The sequence below is a fragment of the Euprymna scolopes genome, chromosome 4 (genome assembly GCF_053919585.1).
Source record: "Euprymna scolopes isolate OS-2025 chromosome 4, ASM5391958v1, whole genome shotgun sequence".
Lineage (NCBI taxonomy): Eukaryota > Metazoa > Mollusca > Cephalopoda > Sepiida > Sepiolidae > Euprymna > Euprymna scolopes.
In genome coordinates, this window is record NC_136485.1 from 20,937,158 (window position 1) to 20,953,251 (window position 16,094).

Below are 16,094 nucleotides of genomic sequence, written 5' to 3' on the forward strand. Positions count from 1 at the left end.
ATTGTAATTTCTTTTCACATAATTTTCCTTTGTGTTCTCCTGTGTTTGTCTCTTTATGATTTTTCTGTTTATGTTATGAGTCGAGTCAGGGGAAATCAACATTGCCGACCCTTTGATTGCTTCTCTCCACACATGATTATCTAATCGAATCAGTTTTTATCGATTTTGCTACTACTTTCCTTTGTAATCTGTTATTGTTTGTGTGATTATAAAAGTTTCTGAAATCATATATTTACAAATATTTCTAAACGAATTGAAATGTAATATTTTTTTTATTTATTGCTCACAGAAACCAAAAAATAACACTTACATATTAAACTTTATTTTGATTAGAGTTAATATTTTGAGAGCCCGGCTTATTTCTAACTTCTGTACAAACTGTCTGTTCAAATTACATTTGGATGTCTCCGTATTAGTAAAGTCTGGAAAAATGTGCGTTCCGGGATTGTACTAAATTTAATGACTTAAACGAAATTTCCCAGTTGAAAATAGATATTTAGTTTGCCTCAAAATCACTGCATATATTCAGTTCTTTAAGACATTATCTAAACTTGTTTGAACCTTTACCCCCAGCTAACCACCATCTGTTTTAATCTTAATATACCCTAATATTGTATTTTTCCCTTAGCTCAGGCCATTTCTTCTAATAAAAACAATTATAAAAAATTGAGCCGATATTCATTGTTATCCAAATAAATACAGACACGTGTTTTGTTTGATGGAGAATGAAGAGGCCGCAAAACTCAGACAATATGTACACGAGATTGTTCTTGTTGGCTTCGAGAACGCCTTCAGACTATGGCTTGCGAATGACCCCCTGGGGTCATGGGAATATATATCATTTTTGGTCCAAGATTATAAAACTGGTAATATTGGTGAATTGCAACATAGCATTAGCTACTTTTATTTTATCTACGGCTCTCCCGCCCCTCAGTACTTTACCCTAATCAACCAATCTCTTACAGTATTGATACAACACCCGCACTTGATACTAGCGGCAAGTACATTTGTTTTTGACTTCAATGTGTACAACAGTAATTTTCTTGATGTCGCTACTCATACAGACACAGCAGTAAGCACTACGCATATCTTTTCTGGATCCCATTTCCTATCACTTCCATTTAAGATCAAGAGTAAAGGTCAAGACCAAAAGCTTGTCAACACACAAAACCTCCCCAAAACGAGATCCATTCATTTCAATTGATGCCAGATGGGAATCATAGTGTTGATGATATAAAGATAAAAACTTGGTTTTAGATGCATTAAAAGTAACCAGCGACCTGTTTTTCCATTGTACGACGTGCTCAAGATCAGGGGAGAGAGAATTATCGAGAAGGTGGTCGTTTAAGGTGTTTGATGTGTTGACATAGATGGTAGTATCGTCAGCATAACTGTCTACGGTTGATATAAGGATATGTTTTTCTGATTTATCATTGATCAGCAAGAGAGTTCGTATCCAGTAATAATACAGTGAGCTACCGATTTCTGGGCACGAATATTGCTCTTATGAATCTATCGGAGCGAAATAATTTCATTATTGAGGAAATGGTTTGCAGATATACCGTAAGTGGATTTATTGTGAAGAACTTTTTGTATGTCCAAAACTGTTGCACTAGAAACGAGACCTTCCTCCCGAGATTCGCTATCCTTTTGAGATTTAACCGGAAGCACATCTGCTGTAGATCTGTAACAAGAAAAGGCTGCCCCTTTTTCCTGTAAATAAGAAGAGCATTATATAAGTGGAAAATAATACCAGAAGAAGTCGAGGCTCGAAACTTTTAAGCAAGATTCTGAAATAGATTTTTAATTGGAATGTTAGATTTCGCTATTGTTAAATTCCATATAAACTATTTATTTATATTCCATATAAAATAGATATTGTTTGTGCTGTAAAAAGAATTAATTATTCTTTTATGAAAAAAAGGGCAGCTAAAAGGAATGAACAATACAAATTAAAGTATATTGTCAAAACAGGTTACTTGAGAATTCTTTGTTTGCAGAAGTGTGTTTTGGACAAACATCTGCTTAGCAATGTGACTTGGTCATGTTTTGGAACCACACAAATGACGTCATACCAAAAAGGGAATTCTCAATAATAGGAGCTATGGTTAACAGATTGAAGGGTCGAACATTCGTGCAGTCGAACAGAAGAGACAGAACAGTTGAGTCTGCTAGTCAGAGAGAGAGAGAGAGAGAGAGAGAGAGAGAGAGAGTTGGAGTCAGAGTCCTATGGAAACAAAGGAAAGAACATTAAACTATGTAGATCCCGAATTTGAAATCCTGACGTTATAATCATTAAACCAGCCAAATGAAATAAAGAATATCATAGATTTTTGTAACGGTTGTCTTCGTGTCGTCATTCATCAATTTAAGGTAATGTGTTAATCATCTTAGTATTAACTTTGTATGACCCCCTTCTAAGTAATGTGTCCCATCCTCCATCATAAGTGATCATTTCCCGTCTGTTGTAAAAAGAACTGATCCCCTTCTCCCCTCGCTAATATATGTTATAAGAATCCACAGAACTGTAATGTGTATAAATGTCTCATACCATCATCATTGTTATATATATGTCCGCCGTCCCTCGTCAATATAAATGTCCCCATCATACCTCTTTTAATATAAACTCAGTGTCATCCTTTTAATATGAGTCCCCTATGCAACAGATCTAGCAGAAAGGAAACCATATCATGTCACTAAAAAAGCAATTTTTGCTGAAGTGCTTGACTACCTCTTTATTTAACCCAGATTCCAGAATCTAAATCATGAGGCACAGGAAACTTATTGGTATGTACTGAGAGGAAGATGCCCACTCACCTTAATCCTTAAATACAGGGGAGACGGATGAGATTTTCGAAGTTGTTTGGAAGCAAATATCTTTAATAAAGTGTTTAAACAGCTTTGTAAGTGTGGGAGCAAGTTCTGATTTAAGCCTTTTCAGCACTATAATTGAAATGCCGTCAGGGCCAGTTGCTTTACTGGAATCTAGGTTCTTGATTAGCTTGTCAACATCACGCACATATATGTGTATGTCGCATAACGTGTTTTCTGGTACAAGAAGAAATACCGGAGGTTTATGGCATTGGTCCCATAGGGTAAAATTAATTGCAAAGTACTTGGAAAGGTTTCTTTTCTGATGCTGACGAAATTACCGCAGGCCCATTAATCATGGTTGAGATAGAACACACTCTTTTGTTCAGAAACCTGTTTCCTATTTTCCAAAACTGGTAAGAACCAAGCTGCTCCTTTGAACTTTACGAACTGACATACAACTCTCTTATTACTCTTTTACAGTAGTTGATTGCAGTCCTGAAAGTGGCTTTATTCTCACTACAGCTATTACGTTAGAAGCAATGGAAAAAGTGATTTCTGTGAGCAAAAGCAGCAACACATTTTGGAGAGAACCACGGCTAGCTGTTAGGTTTTTACTGGGATTTTTGGAGGGAATTACGCGGTCTATACCTACAATTAACCATTTACTCTGGTTTGATAATTTAGATGACACAATGAGCACAGAGGTAGATCTGATATATATGTACGAAATCTATCCCATTCAATCATAAAGTATCGATATACTGTACGATGAAGAGGTACGTTTCAGGATTTATTACATTTCGTTTTTGTGTAAACTGATACAACTGAGTAGTCGGAATGTCCCAGTGGAAACAGAACGAAAGATGAACAGAGCTCAGGGAAAATTCTTATAAAAGAAGAATACAAGGATTTTGAAGAAAGCATGGCCAATTAAAATATCACACCATAAGTCTTCTCAGGAAAATCAGATTATATGATATTACTGGTCAAATACTTAATATAATGAAATCCTTCTTAAATAAGATAAGAATAAAGGTAGTCCTCAGTGTAGTCAATCTGTATTGAAATAGGGGCAAGATTTGAGGGAAACATTCAATCCTGACAAGCCTACGACTCTTTCCTTTAATAATATCAATACACCTACTCAAACACAAATAACTATGCCTGATGATACATCCCTTGAAAGTACTTCGTTTAAATTCCTCAGCTCAATGTTCACCGGAGACATGAGTTAGAATAAAAATATCGAGAGCATTGCCGCCTCTGCTGCAAAGATTTGGGCTCTTTTTACCGTGCTAGAAAGCTACTTACGCCTAATAGTATCTTGTACCTTTATAAGGCAACTATAAGAATATATGAATTGTTGTCAGAGTTCGGCTGGTGTGTCTGCTACTAGTCTTTCACGTCAATTAAGTGTCCAAAGAGAGTCGCCAACTATTAGGTCCTGAACATCTAAGATTCAGAATATGTACCATCAACGAAATGTTGTATCCATCCTACTGTTTTGCACGTATTTTAATGGTAGAAGCTCCGATTAACCACAAGCCCTTTTGCCCCATCGACATAAATACACCCGACAAACCAGACAAGCAGCAAAGTCCTACCCCTAAACAGTAGAGATTCGTAGATGCCGGAAAGCCTTCTACACTTCTTTCCTAAAACCTGTTATACTTTTAAATTCACTTCCGAGTTCTTGTTTCCCCGACTCCACTTACATTCCGAAGTTCAAGCGCAATATAAATAGTTATCTTACAACTAAACTCCCTGAATAGTGTCGTAAGTTCCAGTTAGTAGAACCCTATACCAAAGTTTCACTGTGTGCTTTGTTGGAAAAATGCAATAAAATATTAGATATTTGCCTAGAAACTGCAGTGAATAAAAGACATCCTTTTTAATTGAGTATTTTTAAAATTAAATATTGCTGACGATAGAGAGACGCGCATTCACACATTACAGACATACCCATATCTATCTATCTATCTATCTATCTATCTATCCATCCATCTTTCTATCTATCTATATATATATATATATATGTGTGTGTGTGGGGGGTGTATTGGAAGATGAAAAATTGAATTACTTTTGTATGCATCATGTGAGAAATTTTTATACATATAAATATATTAATGATTTCTATATATAAACATATATTATAAAGTAGTATAAGGCATTTCTGGTATGTTATTTCAGTAATTACGGTAACAACAGTGTAAAAAAGACGAAAATTGATTAAATACGCTATATTGAACATGTACTCCGTTATCTGGAAATTACTCATCAACCTTAATTTTGTGAAAATATGATCCCAATTATTTTCTATGCATATATATATATATATATATATATATATATATATATATATATATATATATATATATATATATATGTATGCATATATATATACGTATATATATATAAATATATATATATATTTATATATATATATATTAACTAGTTTATCCACGCTTGCGATAGTTAAACGTCGTGCTGAGATGAAAAAAAAAATGACGTCCCTCTGTAGCTTATTTCGATAAATTCATCTTAAAAACCAAACTCCTATCCTTACATCATCAACGCTCTGATCCTCATCTGGCATCAATTGTGATGGATGGCTCTCGTCTGGGTGAGGCCCAGTGTTTTGAAAATACTCTAGGTTTGACCTTTACTCCTGATCTGAAATGGAACACGTACATCAAGTCTGTTGCCAAGGTCGCTGGAAAGATGGTGGGATCCTTCTACCGCTCCAGAAGATATCTCACTACTGATGCAATTCTTTATTTATATAAAAGCCAAGTACGTCCAAGGATGGAATACTTTTGCCATATCTGGGCAGGAGCTGCTAAAAATAGCCTATCCTGCCTTGACAGAGTACAAAATAGACTTCGTTGCTGAGTGGTGGATGCCCTTTTCTCTACCCAGCAACCTCTCTCCCACAGAAGAGACGTTGCGAGCCTATTCTTGTTTTATCGTTATTTCCATGGCAGGTGCTCGCCTGAACTCCAATCTCTGGTCCCTCCTCGCCAATCTTTCACGAAAAACACCTGTCTAGCTGAATCCACTGTGAAGAATTTCCCCCTCTCTATATCTATGCCTAAATCAAAACGCGGATTCCATGAACAAGGCTTCTTTCTTAGAACTTCACGCCTGTGGAACTCTGTTCCGTCTGCTGCTTCCCACCGGACTACAACTTGGCTGTCTTCAAGTCCAACGTTAACACATTCCTAATGAACCGCCCCCGTTAAGTAATTATAATTAGTATACCATCATGTTGAATTAAATATAATAAATATATTAAAGAAACACAGATGCACACAGACATTTCTGTGTGAAAAAAATGAAAGATAAAGATTGAAAGGGGAAGAGTTGAAACAGTACGATTTTTTTCAAACAGTTCTTCAGTTATACTTGGTAGTCTGAAAATCTTATCAATTCCTGAAACCCGAGCTAACATCTAATCTCATTTAATTCGTGGGCATTGAATGTCGAACTTTATACGGCGCAACTACTTCAATTAAAAATAGAAGATCAAAGAGTCATACCAACGTCAATACAACAATACCATGTCTGTACGGGCGTTTTTCTTTCATTGGTCAAAGTTCAACACGATATAAGATATTCAATGCGAAATAATAATAAATAGAAATACCACCATTACACCAATGATGATTCGCCTAGTTTAAATGCCGAATAAAAAAAAATGACGAAAATATAACGAACCTTTTAAATTTAACCTAATAAGTTATATCACTTCGTTTTGGCTGTCAGGTGAAAATCAATTTCACTAATTTCGTCGTGGAAAGTTTATTTTTAGCTCGTCATATGTGAACTAAAAACGCGGTCTCTAAATGTGAAGATTTTGAAATAATTTTTGTAGCAAAAGAATGTTGATATTCACGTGTAGAAACAAGTGCGCAGCTATTTATTATTTGTTTCATTATAAACGAAGCTCATTTATAATAATATACGATCTTAGTGCGACTTTTAGCAGATGCTTGCGTAAAGTTGTATTTCCTTTTCATGTTTAAATACTAGTGATTAGACATAAAACAGAAAACAGCACATAGTATAATACTTCGAATACACATATAAAGCCATTCAAGAGAAGACAATGTTTGCAGTAATGTATAAGGAACACACATCGAATGTCCACCTGTTATCGTTTGTGTGTGCAAATAAAACAGAATAAAAATCGCAAGAAGCAAACATATGAATAAATAAATAAATATACTAATTATATATTTTTAAAATAATAATTTGGAACAAAACTGTATATAGTATGCGCCAGAAGAAGTATAGTTAAATGTGAAAAATCGGTGACTGTGTGAGTGGTAGATCATTTTTCGATTCGGATGCCATCCTTATATTCAATCAAACACACAATAATGTGAACGCTTTTTCTATTAAACCCCTTCTGTGTGTAACATATTGTTAACTTAATTATTAGAGGCTTTTAAAATCATAAGACAAATAAAAGTTTTTATAATCTCAGGAATAGAATCTGAAGCAAATCGTAAAACATCATTTTAATTAGATTACAATTGTTTTATAATTAACTCTAAACTATATTGTAAGCGCGTATATCTCTTTTTAATAGTATGCTTACATGCGTAATGATTTTTTTTAATTTTCTTAAATTTCTATAACATTGTGCTAATTCATATTTCTTCTTAGTTGTATTGCAAAATCTAGGTACTGCATAAAAAATCAGTGTCATTGACGCAATCGTAAGCCAATTATCTGTAATGATTTTTACAGATAAATAGAAGCATAAGTATTAGAAATGTCATTAGAAAAAACAATCTAATATATTCAATACGAGCAGTTCATTTAAAGGAATGTGAACTTTTGCTTTAATTAAATTAAAACTAACCCTGATAATTTTAGAGAGAGCAAGTATCGGTGTATCGGTTTTACTTTAAATGTGTCGATCGATCGATGCCTCCGTTCAGTCACGAAAGACAAAGGATACCCTCATAGGGGCAGCTGCGCCGATAATTGTGAGGCAAGGGTTGCGCAAACTCCTACGACACCTCTTCTGAATCGGCATTGTTCGAGTCAAGTGGCAAGGAGAGGTACGGGACGACTGGAAACAATGCTGAGATAAACGGAGAGCACATACACCAACTGGAAGTCCCAAATAGTCACCCATCTGATACTGGTGAGGCTCAGTGTTGCTTAACTTCGGTGATCTGCCGGGTCCCAGTGTGCTAAACGTGATTATGCCGTGATTATGGTTTACATATGTCATCGCTTTCCTACTCTCTCGGCATGTCTATCTCTCTCTCTCTCTCTGTTTATTTCTATTTGTCTGTTTATCATTTAATTATTTACAATTACAACAAAATTTATTGTTTTACAAAGTAGTAAAACTAATTATTAATGTTTTTCCTTTACGCACAGATTTTCAAGGAATAGCATACCTCATCGTAAGGAATATTTGCTACAAAAGATGCGGGTAACCATAATTGTGCTTATTAGCACATACATTAAAAATTATAAGCAAACCGACAGCGTCAATAGGATATCCACAGTAAAAATAACGAATATCAAATAAGAGTTGTAAAGTCTAATAAATAACTGGTATATTCCAGAATCATTTGCAGTTATTTAGCAGTATATTAATTGATGGAAAGTAAATTCCAGGTGCTGTGAATTTGGCAATCCATTATTTTCAGGATGCTAAAATATTGTGTCAAATGCTATTTCATGTATTTTTGTTAATGCCTTTTTCTCTACTTTATTTATAATGAATTAATATATATTTTCTTCTTATATTATATGTTTTCAGGTTTTTATATTATAATATAATGTTGGATGAACCGAGTGAGAGCAGAAATTTTACCTTCTCTAATCGAAGATTTCTATAAAAATACGTACATTTCATGTAATTCTGAAGTACTATTACAGTGTGGGTGAAACTATATTTGATATTTTTATTACCAGGAGCAATTATTCATTGCACCGGCCTATATGTGGTGACAGTTGTTGCTTACTACAGCCATAGAATGTTGTAAGCTGTGGGTATTCTTTATCTGTGACGTTTCTAGTTTGCGCCGTTACCAGGTTACCTTGCCATAATGCGCTGCAGTTGAATCCGCTACGTCACGTAAGCGGGCGTAGCCTTAAGGAAACTTTAAGTCAAATGATCAATTTAACTGTTTATTGAAACTGGTAGCAAAGATAAAAGAAGTTCCCAGCAGTTTGTGACACTGAAGGAAAGCAAGACACGAAATTCTCTTTTGTGCCAAAAAACCGACAATATCTGAGGACAAGTAAATGGCAGTTTGATTTAAACGCACTAAGCGAGTTGTGAAATGAGTTCCCTGTCTAGAAGATAATTTTTAATATAAATCAACTCCCCTTCCCTTAAGACGGGTGCCACGAATCAAGTCACTTAAAAGTACAATACGTACATATATATATATATATATATACATATATATATATATGTGTGTGTGTGTGTGTGTATGTATTGTACTCTTACGTGACTTGATTATATATATATATATATATAGAGAGAGAGAGAGAGGGAGAGGGAGAGAGAGAGTTCATCAACGTTCATCACGTTCTGTTCATCAACCTTTCCTCTTTATTTCGAGATTATTCTGGATGAAATAAAGGCGAAACGTGGATGAACACATAACTCGGTTTGTTCCTTTTTATTTTTCTATTTTGTATGAATACTATTTCCATTATTCTCATCACACACACACATACACACACACACACACACACACACATATATATATATATATATATATATATATATATATATATATATATATATATATACGGGGGCAATGGTTTAAAGTGAGAAGCGCTATCTCGCAGAAGCAACGAGGATAAAAGGAAATATATTTATCTCGAACGTAGGTAAAATTAGGAATTCGGTGCAGCTCGAGTGTGCTCGTCTGGGCTCCAATCTTTGGCCCCCTTTCGCAAAACATTAACGAGACACACTCGTCTAGCTGAAAACTATCAAAAATTTCCGCCACGTTGTATCTGTGCCTAAACCTAAACGTAGGTTCCATGACTAAAGCGTCTTTCTTAGAACTGCACACATCTGGAGCTCTCTTCCGTTACCCTGCTTTCCAGCTGGCTACAATATGGTCGTCTTCTAGTCTACCATACACAAGTTCTTGATAAGCCGTTCCTCTTAAGTAATCCACTTTACCTCATTTACACTTCCAACGACTACTATGATATTGCCCCTTTGACCTCTGTACACTTTTAACTCTTATCCTTGGGTGGCTTCACGACCTTGATAAGTGGTGATTCCTTTCTAAAACAAAAGCACACATCTCTCCACGATTATAGCCTACAACACGAAGTCTTCCTGTTTTTCGTGTCGTAAATGTTATTATTATGTTTTTCAAGCCTTGGGTACTTTCCGTTATTAGAAGAAAAGAAGAAACAGCAAGAAAAAAGTAAAAAAAAGAATGAATTCAGAAAGAGAGAAAGAGAGCATCATAGACAGCATCAGAACATCGTTTCGGAATTAATATTCTTTATATGGATTCAATCTTAATGGAAATATTGGTGCCGAGTATATTTTTATTCTCTATTTCTGACATGATGTTTTCCTCTTCACTATCTTTTGTCATTTTCTGATGCTGTTGTTTAACGGTAGCCGGCTCGAACTATAATAAATTTAAAATGGGCAATTTGAACTGTGTTTCGTTTTCTTGCTATTCTAACTACATGCGATACCCTCCTGACTTAGCAAATTATTAGATCGTCAATTGCTAATGCCCTGAGAAATCGTTGACCTCGTGCGGCCATTTAATTGAGATTTGTCAGAAACTTTTTTATGTTTGCCTTCCTTTATTTAAGTCCCTTTGAGTTGCTGATTTGATATAAAATACAAACAAACCAAAAAATAAAAAAAAAAAATAATTTTCAGGGTTGTATCCTTATTTTCATTTCTACTTCTGTTGAATATGTTTACTATTGTGTAACATTGATGCTTACTTACTCACGTGCCAAAATAACTTCCCCATCTCACTTCCTTTTATAAGTACAGATAGAAAAGTATAATTCGTGATTCCGGAGGGGTTAAAAGTATATTAGCTCATACCTAGTATTAGTACAATTTTTCGAAGGTTTTTCCCCAAGGGGTTTTGAACTCTGTGGATAAAGCTTGGTGGCGCATTTTCGATTCTTGATTCGTCTATCCTCATCCATGCCGAAATAAGGTGGATCTACATACTAACCTTCGTCAAAAGACTAAGATATTTGGAGCGTTAGAGACAGGATCGAAAATGTAATACGGGCGCGATTTAGAAAAATATCTTTGCAGCAGCCTCTGCGACTTCTTTCATATATTTGTTTCTATAAGGAATATTAATAAAGAACACACAAGTAAAATAAAGTTATCTATAGAAACCGATGGCTTGAAAAGTTTTTTTAGAGGTTTGGAGAGTAAAATGTATTATCTTAAGGTTAAATGTTTCCAGCATTTTATGTTTCTGTGCAACTAGAAAGTATAGGTCATTTTATAAGTTTAAAAAAGTTATTTTGAAAAAGTGTAATTCGTGTCTTCACAAAATCTATTATATAGAGTGGTATCATCAACACATATATCTTACTGACAGGATATACTCGGAAAGGATCTTGTGAATATCAGGATCAGGAAGTTCCAAGAATCTATGATTGGGCACCCCTGCATTAATCTCATTTGTTTAAATGTATAGTTATTAAACATTATCTTATTATTTTTTTCTTTGCTAAAAATTTAACTTATATTGAATGTTCGTCTAGAAATAAGGGACGATTACATTTTCTGGTGAAGACCTGCACGCAAGCCAATGTTTTTTTAATATGTCAAGGTTTCAGCTTCTCACGTACTAACTAGTGCGTGGTTTATGTATCTAGATGAAGATTATAGTAATGGCAATATAACGGGTTTGCGTTAATCAATAAAATCGGCAAGAAAAAAACTTAGCTTTCACAAGAGAGAGGACTATCGCTTTGCTTTTCAATAACGCAATAATTTTAGCAAGGAGAAGATGAAATTAATGCGTCGCTAATTGATCAGGGCAGTTTTGATTTATATTCCTTAGTATCACCTAAGCGATTTTCTATTATCGTCAGAGCAATATGAACAACACTATATTATTAGAGTTAAAGATAACATGAGCTCACTCAGCAGAACATGTATTTATTAGTATGCCAGAGATAGTGTCACATCCACCACGTCTTTGCGATATCTCGCTTTTTTAAGTAATATAACGGATATTGGAAAAAGTGATTGTTGGATGATTAAGTAGAGAAACTACGCGGCGAAGATGAGGTGGGCCGCCCCGAATGCCAGAACAATAGGGGTTACACAATGCCACCCCCAACAAACTTTTTCAACCAGGCGAAGTTGTTCGGGGGAATGTGAGTGGCGTTTAAGCGGACCGCTCAAGCAGATATTTTTTCTTGCTAAAATATTGATTAAATTGTGCTTCTGTCCTCAAACATTAGGTTTCTAAGAGAATATTTTCGGTGTGTACATCTTGTTAGATGATATTCGCTGATGATCATTCCAGTTTTCCCGTTTGCTGAAAGGTTAAATAATGGTCATTTGATGAAGAATAATTGTTGATTAGCGATTGTTGACTAGAATATGATCAATTTTCAAGAATTCATGAGTTTTTAAGTTTTTCGGCTCAATGACTTTTCTGATCAGTTCGACAAATCTCTCTTAGTTACGGCGTTTTCTCTCTCTTAAATATTTATAATTGATGTGCTTATTTGCCTATTTTTCGTGAATTAGGTCGACATTATTGATGGAATTTTTTTCCTTGCATAACGAGCTATACAAGTTGAAGTCAAATGTTGGGGAGGAATAGTGTTTATAATTTATTTTCAATGTAGGCATATATGCGTCATGCTTGCTTTTCTCCATTCAAAGCAATTTCAATAAAACGGGAAAATATGTTACTCAATAAAGCGTCTCTGGCATCGTATCCGATAGATTCTCAAGCAGCATTCAAAATGTGTATCGTCGTTTCGATTAACACATCTTCATTTTGGGGACTGGACAAGAGTGATATCTCGCAGTATTACAAGATCCGTGTTCCAGAGTAAGCTATGAGAATTTTCCCCCAAACCTTGAGTATTAAAGAGAAGAATTTACGAGAAGGCGGGGTTTCATGCTTCTCATGATATAAAAGGCAATTCAACTATAACTGGCATTGATGGTCAAGAATCCAAGCTAGTTACTGTTGTTGACATGAAAATCAACAAATACGTGCATTTAACCGTTAGTATCTATAATATGTAAATTACTGAAGTATGTAGTAGATTGCATTGTAAGTAATTCGTATAGTGTACACTGATACCCATTGGTACGTATGGTGTGTCCATTTCTCACGGAGGCATAGAGGAAAATGGAAATGTTTGCAAGCAGTCATTCTTTCCATATATATATATATATACATATATATATAGGCATGTATGTATGCATATATATATATATATATATATATATATATATATATATATACATATATATATATATATTGTACTTTGAAGTGACTGCATTTAATTAAGCGGTTTACAAACTAGTTTATATTGTTGCTTATTTAGTGGTCCAATTTAATTATCCTTCTTGGCATTTCTACAAGTAAATCACGTGTGGTAAAGAGGAGACCTTACTAAGAATATAGCTTACGTTGTATTATAGCCATATTCTGTTTAAACCCAGTATGCCTTGGATTACCTTTTCTTAAAATAAAATCGAAGAATTTTCATTTCATAGTTATGAGATGATTAGTATTTGCAAGTAGAAGAGCTGTCAAAATGAAATGATTTTACACCAACTTTTAGTATTTAACTCAGTTTTTATTTGAAACGTAATTATTCTAAAGCCTACGTTGAGAATTGTCATTCTAATTCTGATTAAATTAAACAGTTGTTCAACTGGGGAAAAAGTGAAATCTTAATGTAGGTGGTGATCAATGACGGACGTCGCAAAACCACGTTATTGTAGCAACGTTCTTGGAAATATTCTGAATAAAATGTTTGTCAATTTTCATGATTTTATTATAATTTATGTTACTTTTTGTACAACTTACTTCATAAGAACTGCTCTATATAATCTCTCACAAAATAACTTTCAGGGGAATGAACTCTCAAATATATGATGAAATTTATCTTGATTAAAAAAGGAATGAACACTAAACCTCTGTTAAACGGATTTGTAAAACAACGAAAACCCCATACAATGACAACCGTTTATTTAAATGACACCGAAAAGAACTAAGTATTTCTTTCATATATTTGACATCGCAATATATATTTTATTGAATGCAAAGTTTGCTTTTGGTTCGTTTGTCACTACTTTTATCAGAAACACAGAAGTATATTTGCTATTACTGTACAAGTTATAAATTACCTTCCAAATAATTTCTAACAACTTAGCATGAGAAACGGGTCGAGATACAATCTCTAATCATAGTAAACGGCGCGGATAATGTTAATATGACAGGCGGTTTTACATTTTATTTTTACTAATTTTGCCTTCTATCTAAATTGGGTAAATATTTAACTTGTATATACAAAAATTTTATGATTAAGCTCTTTTTCTTAAAATGTTAATATAGGCCTTACTGCTCAAATAAAGCGTTTGTCTGCCCAGGATCCATTCATAAACCTCTGAGCGTTGTATTTTTAAATTTAGTTTAAAAAAAAAAAAACTATGTTACTAAATGTTGCCGACTTGTGTCTAATGTTAGCAGAAGGGAGAGAAAATTCTATATAAATAATCCAGAAATGATACACACTATAATGCAACAAATACCCACTTCAATGCATACCTAAGTAATTATGGTTAGCAAAAATGTTCGTTCATATTTCACGTATTTATATTTTATACATATATTTCAAACTATTTTGATAAAGAGGAAATTATTTTTTAATGTTCCGTAAAATATACTTTTATAAGTCATATCAATTTAGTTGCTTATTTAAACACATTTTTTTACATTTATTTTCCAGGCTCTACATAAGACTAATGCAATGTAGAAAAAATATTTGTGAATGCGTTTACTGTAATCTTGTAAATCTTTATATACGCATAATAATTGAGGGGGGCTCATAGGTATTTCCTTATATATGTCTATCCCGACGAATATCCTCATTAGTAAGAACAAAGTACCGTAGCTGCTATATTGCAGTTTGTTTAATGGGATATGAACTATATATATATATATATATATATATATATATATATATATATATATATATATATATATATATATATATATATATTATAGTTCATATACATATATATATATTCTCGTGGGCCCTCTCAATGTCATATTTCTTGGTACTTTAAAACATTACATTTGTCATTGGTATTAAAAACAACATTGCTTGCCCTCTCCCTTCTTTTCACGTAATGTCCTTATCCCAACAATTCTGCTTGAATTTCCAGAAAACTTCAAAAGTTGAGCAAAAATCAGAAAAACAAACAGTTTTAAAAGGATAAACCCGTAATTCTTTATTTCTTCCTCAGATGTTTATATGTACACTTTCCAGAAGTATTTATCAAATTACAGAAAAAAAACTGTGCGAAACTGGTATTGCCGATTTGAAGACTTTTCGATTAACTCTCCGAATTCGACTTAACCTCTTAACTTGCCCATCACATTATCATGGATGTGACATATACGCGAACAGAAGTGGCGGCTTTCCTCCTCACAGAGAAATCTTCAGGGAAGATTTTCAGTTATGCTATATGTGCTTACGAGCAGCATTTACTCAGTGTATCGCTTAAATATTCTCCTAAAAACAATAGGGTCACTATTTTTCAGATTATTGTCAATAAATGTCCTCCCATTCCTCTGTCAAAAGTCAGTGGATATTACAATGCTCACACTGTTGAATGACTGCTCCATTCAAACAAGACAAATTATGGAAGATTTTTCACTTGCATATGATCTAGCCCAGTTTTCTAACGAACCCATCCACGTTTCCGATGCTGACTGACAATTTACAAGCCTTTTTGATAATTCTCTGACAACTTAGCCCACACTTAGCCCATCATTTATTTTCTTTCCTCTTTGATTCTTCGACTGCTCGGTTGTCTCTGATAGGAGTTAAACAAACTGTAACAGAACAACATGCACGCATCTTTATCGTACTGTGAATCGCTACTAAAATAACGACGAGGGCAGTTTATTTACGCTCATGTTAGAATTTACTCCAAGCTCCATGTTGAAACCAAAAAAGCCAATTATGGTACACCCCTAAGTAGGTCGGTGCCATAGCGAAAAGAAGTTACTATTTTA